This window comes from Episyrphus balteatus, chromosome 4, assembly GCF_945859705.1.
Source record: "Episyrphus balteatus chromosome 4, idEpiBalt1.1, whole genome shotgun sequence".
NCBI lineage: Eukaryota > Metazoa > Arthropoda > Insecta > Diptera > Syrphidae > Episyrphus > Episyrphus balteatus.
In genome coordinates, this window is record NC_079137.1 from 13,018,379 (window position 1) to 13,023,083 (window position 4,705).

The window sequence follows — 4,705 nt, forward strand, 5'->3', positions numbered from 1 at the left end:
CCGATTTTTTTCTCGACTACAATTTATTTTATTTTAACTAAAACCATCATAATACTTGACGCTAGCACTCTGACTTAATTTTACTTAAGACCTTTTGGCCTTAAAACAATTTTAACGTAAACTACTTTTGGTACTCATTTAAAAAACAGTTTAAAACTAAAACAATTTTTTTTGTCTTTAAGCCGACTCTTGAGATTAGCATAAAGACATCAAAAATGGTTCTCCTGCCTTATCCTATCTCTTTGGTCCCTTTCGGACGCAGTTCTCCTGAACCGCTGCCACCCTACAGTGTTAGTTCTATGATTCCGTCTAAAAATTCAGGGGTCTCATGTGAGTTTTCTTCTGATTTGTCTGTTTCTCGCTGTCAATAAAGTTTATTTTTATTTATGGTCTTCGTAAGATATAAAAATACTGACTACAACAAGGTTATCCTGACTTTAAAAATGTTTGTCTGGATTTCGAGTTCTGTATTAAAGTCAAATAGTTCCATATTCCATTCATTTTAATTGACAGTAAATTCCTTGTTAGTTTAGATTGCAGTTAAAGCACTGCTAAATTTCTAGAAAAACTAATCAGAATTTCATTTAAAACCAATCAATAGACAAACATTTTTTTTGTACCTACGAACTACCTATCAAGAACAATTTTCATCAATAGGTAGGTATAGGTATAGAAGAAAAAAAAAATGTCCATTGCCATTCAGGCATTCAAAAATGTCCACACAAAATATGAACTCAAGGGCCAATTATATAAAAATTTTTCCTTCAAGTGTCTCGCGATCGAAAAACCACAAGTTCTGCCCAATAGAACACGAAGTAGTAGAGAAAAATATAAAACCAGATTTTAATTACTTAAGAAAACTACGACAAAAACTTTTTTTTTTCTTCTATTTTTCTATATTGCTGTTGTTGAAAAACCAACCTCTCCATTTATTTCATTTTTTTTATTTTTGTACCTAGTTGTTTTGCAATAATCACGATGAAAAGAATTTCACTTGAATATATATATTAGGGTGGGTCAAAAAAATCGAAATTCTTTTTTTTGGATTGGTACTCCGAAAAATCGATTGCTAGACCCCTCTAGAATATACACGCCAAAAATGAGCTCTTTATATTAATGGGAAGGTCCTCCGCTTTGCAATTTTCCATTTTTACATCAAGCTTCTACTAAAAAAAAATAATTTTTTTATTAATTGACTTTTTAGCAAATTTCTTTTCATATTCTTGTAGGAAATTGAACGCTCTACAAAAAAGGCCTTATACACTTTTTTCGTTTATCTAACCGTTGAATAGATATTTGAGGTTCAAAAATCGAGAAAATCTTTAAAAATTCGTTTTTTGTTCTTAATTTTGTAACAAATTGAAAAATTATAATGATCAAACGCGCAAGACATATTCTTGTTGGAAATTGATTGCTCCACAAAAAAGGTCTTATTAACTTTTTTCATTAATCTAAACATTCTAAAGATATTCGAGGTCAAAGTTAAAAAAAAATATAAAAACATTTTATATTTTTAAAAAAATTTCTAATTCACTGAAACTTTATTATTTTCAAATTAGCAAGATATATTCTTGTAGGGGCTTAAACGTTCTACAAAAAATTCCTTGGAATGAAATTGATTGCTTTAACCTTTTAGAAGATATTCGTATCCAAATCGCAATGCATACGGGTCATAAGAAAACTATTGAAATCAGTGAGCATTGGTTTGGATACGAATATCTTCTAAACGGTTAAAGCAATCAATTTCATTCCAAGGAATTTTTTGTAGAACGTTTAAGCCCCTACAAGAATATATGTGTGGATTAGAATCAAAACCCATTTTATCCACTTTCAGAGATTTCGAGTAAATCGAGAAAAACAAAATTAGAAAATCAAAAAATGTATGGATTTTGCTATTTTCTACATATTTTGTGGTCTGATATCTTAGCCATAAAATACAATTTGGGATTCAAATTTGGCCCACGTATGCATTTGAATAATAAGAACAAAACCTCATACCTAAGTCATTTTTTTTGAAAAGTGGATATAATGGGTTTTGATTCTGATCCACACATATCTTGCTAATTTGAAAATAATAAAGTTTCAGTGAATTAGAAATTTTTTAAAAATATAAAATGTTTTTATATTTTTTTTTAACTTTGACCTCGAATATCTTTAGAATGGTTAGATTAATGAAAAAAGTTAATAAGACCTTTTTTGTGGAGCAATCAATTTCCAACAAGAATATGTCTTGCGCGTTTGATCATTATAATTTTTCAATTTGTTACAAAATTAAGAACAAAAAACGAATTTTTAAAAATTTTCTCGATTTTTGGACCTCAAATATCTATTCAACGGTTAGATAAACGAAAAAAGTGTATAAGGCCTTTTTTGTAGAGCGTTCAATTTCCTACAAGAATATGAAAAGAAATTTGCTAAAAAGTCAATTAATAAAAAAATTATTTTTTTTTAGTAGAAGCTTGATGTAAAAATGGAAAATTGCAAAGCGGAGGACCTTCCCATTAATATAAAGAGCTCATATTTGGCGTGTATATTCTAGAGGGGTCTAGCAATCGATTTTTCGGAGTACCAAATCAAAAAAAAAAAAATCGATTTTTTTGACCCACCCTAATATATATATATACTCTATTGCTTTGGAGAGGGCACACAATTTTACCAGCAGCATCCACCATTAGCAGCAAACGTTCCAATGGACGATCCTATTTGTGCAGCCTTAAAATACAAATTAATGGGACACTTTGGAGGCAAGTACTTCAGAAATAAAGGTAAAACTGAATTATGCCATTAGAAGGAAATAATAAATCGGAAAATAAATTGAAAGAGCAAGCTCCCTCTGCCACTCCAGGTCACGTCAAAACCATCATCATACCTTACCTATTCCTATACCAGAGAGAGAGTGCGGGTACATCATACAAAAAACCCGGAACTCCATTGGCCAAATATTATGAATTCACGCTGAGGTCGAGGTGCATTTTTATACCAACCTAACTCACCTCCTTCCCCCAAACCTGGGTGCGCATTTAAAAGCTATTGCACGCCCGATGGGAAGCAATTACCTAGTATAATTTCGGCGGCAGTTCGCTTTTTTGGTTTCGAGTTTTTTTGCTTTCGTCTTTGTCGTAATTTAAATAAAAAAATAAAAATAATAAAAAGAAAGAGTTAAACGCTTGATATCGTCATTTCTATAATTTTAATTTATAGAAGCGTAAGCGATATCGTCGACGAACGACGACAATTTATTTTTTTGAAGGGCACACAGCTCATTCGGTTGAAAGGAGCCACATGAAAAGAAAACTGAACTCATTTTACAAGTTCATTCTGCCGCCCATCAGTTGTACCTACGTATTTTTGTTTTTTTTTTTTAATGAATTGGTGCATGTGTTTTTTTTATGGACCTTTCATTCATATGGAAAAATAAACTTATTCAGGATGAAGTGGTTTGGATGAAAACGTTTATGTTAAGCGATATGATGTATGAATGGTGGGACTTTACAACTAATAATAAGGTTTGACGACCTTAACAGCTTTCTTTCATTTATTTTATTATAATCAAATATCTGACTGTTCAGATAAAAGTTTATTTTGTAATCAATTGAGTTGCCAATTGTTGCCAACCCAAAAATCACATGTCATAGCTTAACATAACTTTAGAACTCGTAACTTCGTAACTTCGGTTTCGCGTAACTTTGACGGCCGTAACTTTGTCGCGCGTAACTCTGTTATTCGTAACTCCGTTACCATTTCATAAATCAGGCTCTATTTTTACAGTATAAATCAATTATTTTGATACTTATTTTTCAGTTTTTTTGAATTTGAAATTAATTATTTTCAAAAAAAAAACGGGTTGCATAAGTTGATTTAAAAGTTAGAAGATCATACAGACGTCGATGTTTAAAAACCCAGACCTCGATGTTTAAAAACCTAGACCTCGTCTTGGCGCGATTACTACTGAACGCTGACATGTATCTGCACAGTGATGCCTTTTTTATGGAAGAGCGGAACAAAATCAATAAAATCCTAACTGCTAAACTATGAATCGGAAAGTTTTTAAATTTTGTAATAGCCTTTTCACACCAGACCCAAAAACGCAGTTTATGGCAAAAAGTTTTCAAAAACCTGAAAAGCGTTCACACCCCAAATTTACAGGTTTTTGTTTGACGTTTAAAATTTTTTGACATCTAAATGTCAAGTTTTCGATGGGATTTAATTTTTGTTGTTTAAATCAGCTCGAGCTCACAAAATTGATCAAATAAAATGAAATAAACAATTTAAATATAATTTTATTTATTTGGTCGTAAAATTGTGTAGTTTTATTTTAATTTATTCCAGTGAATAATATTTTGGCCGCCCCTCAAATTCTGTAGACATTTTGATGTAAATATATGACTGTTTTTTCGGCTGCCTTTGAGCTGTTGCTCCTTTTCAGCCCAAAGTTCCAACAGGATCTCTTCATCTTCGATCCCCCATTTGCTCTGCCATTTTCTATAATTAATGAAAGAAATAAAAAAAGAAATTTGATTTATATTATCAAAAAAATCAACAAACCGCATTTGTAAAACAACTAGTTATCTTTGCCTGTCAGTCCTTTTTTTTTTGTCTGCTGTCAGTTTTTTTTTTTTGTCTGCTGTCAGTTCTTTTTTTTTTGTCTGCTGAATTGTTGCTGAATTCCTCAAAAGGTTTGTTTGGTTATTTCGTTTGGAGTTGA

At 31.1% G+C, this 4,705-nt stretch overlaps 1 long non-coding RNA gene across 1 annotated transcript; it reads left to right on the top strand.

Annotated features, from left to right (window-relative positions):
* The first annotated feature begins 2,615 nt into the window (after nucleotides 1-2,615).
* Nucleotides 2,616-3,171, top strand: LOC129919534 (uncharacterized). The gene is made up of 2 exons (XR_008773087.1): nucleotides 2,616-2,765; nucleotides 2,822-3,171. It is a non-coding gene; the product is annotated as an uncharacterized LOC129919534 (long non-coding RNA).
* The last annotated feature ends 1,534 nt before the right edge of the window (nucleotides 3,172-4,705 follow it).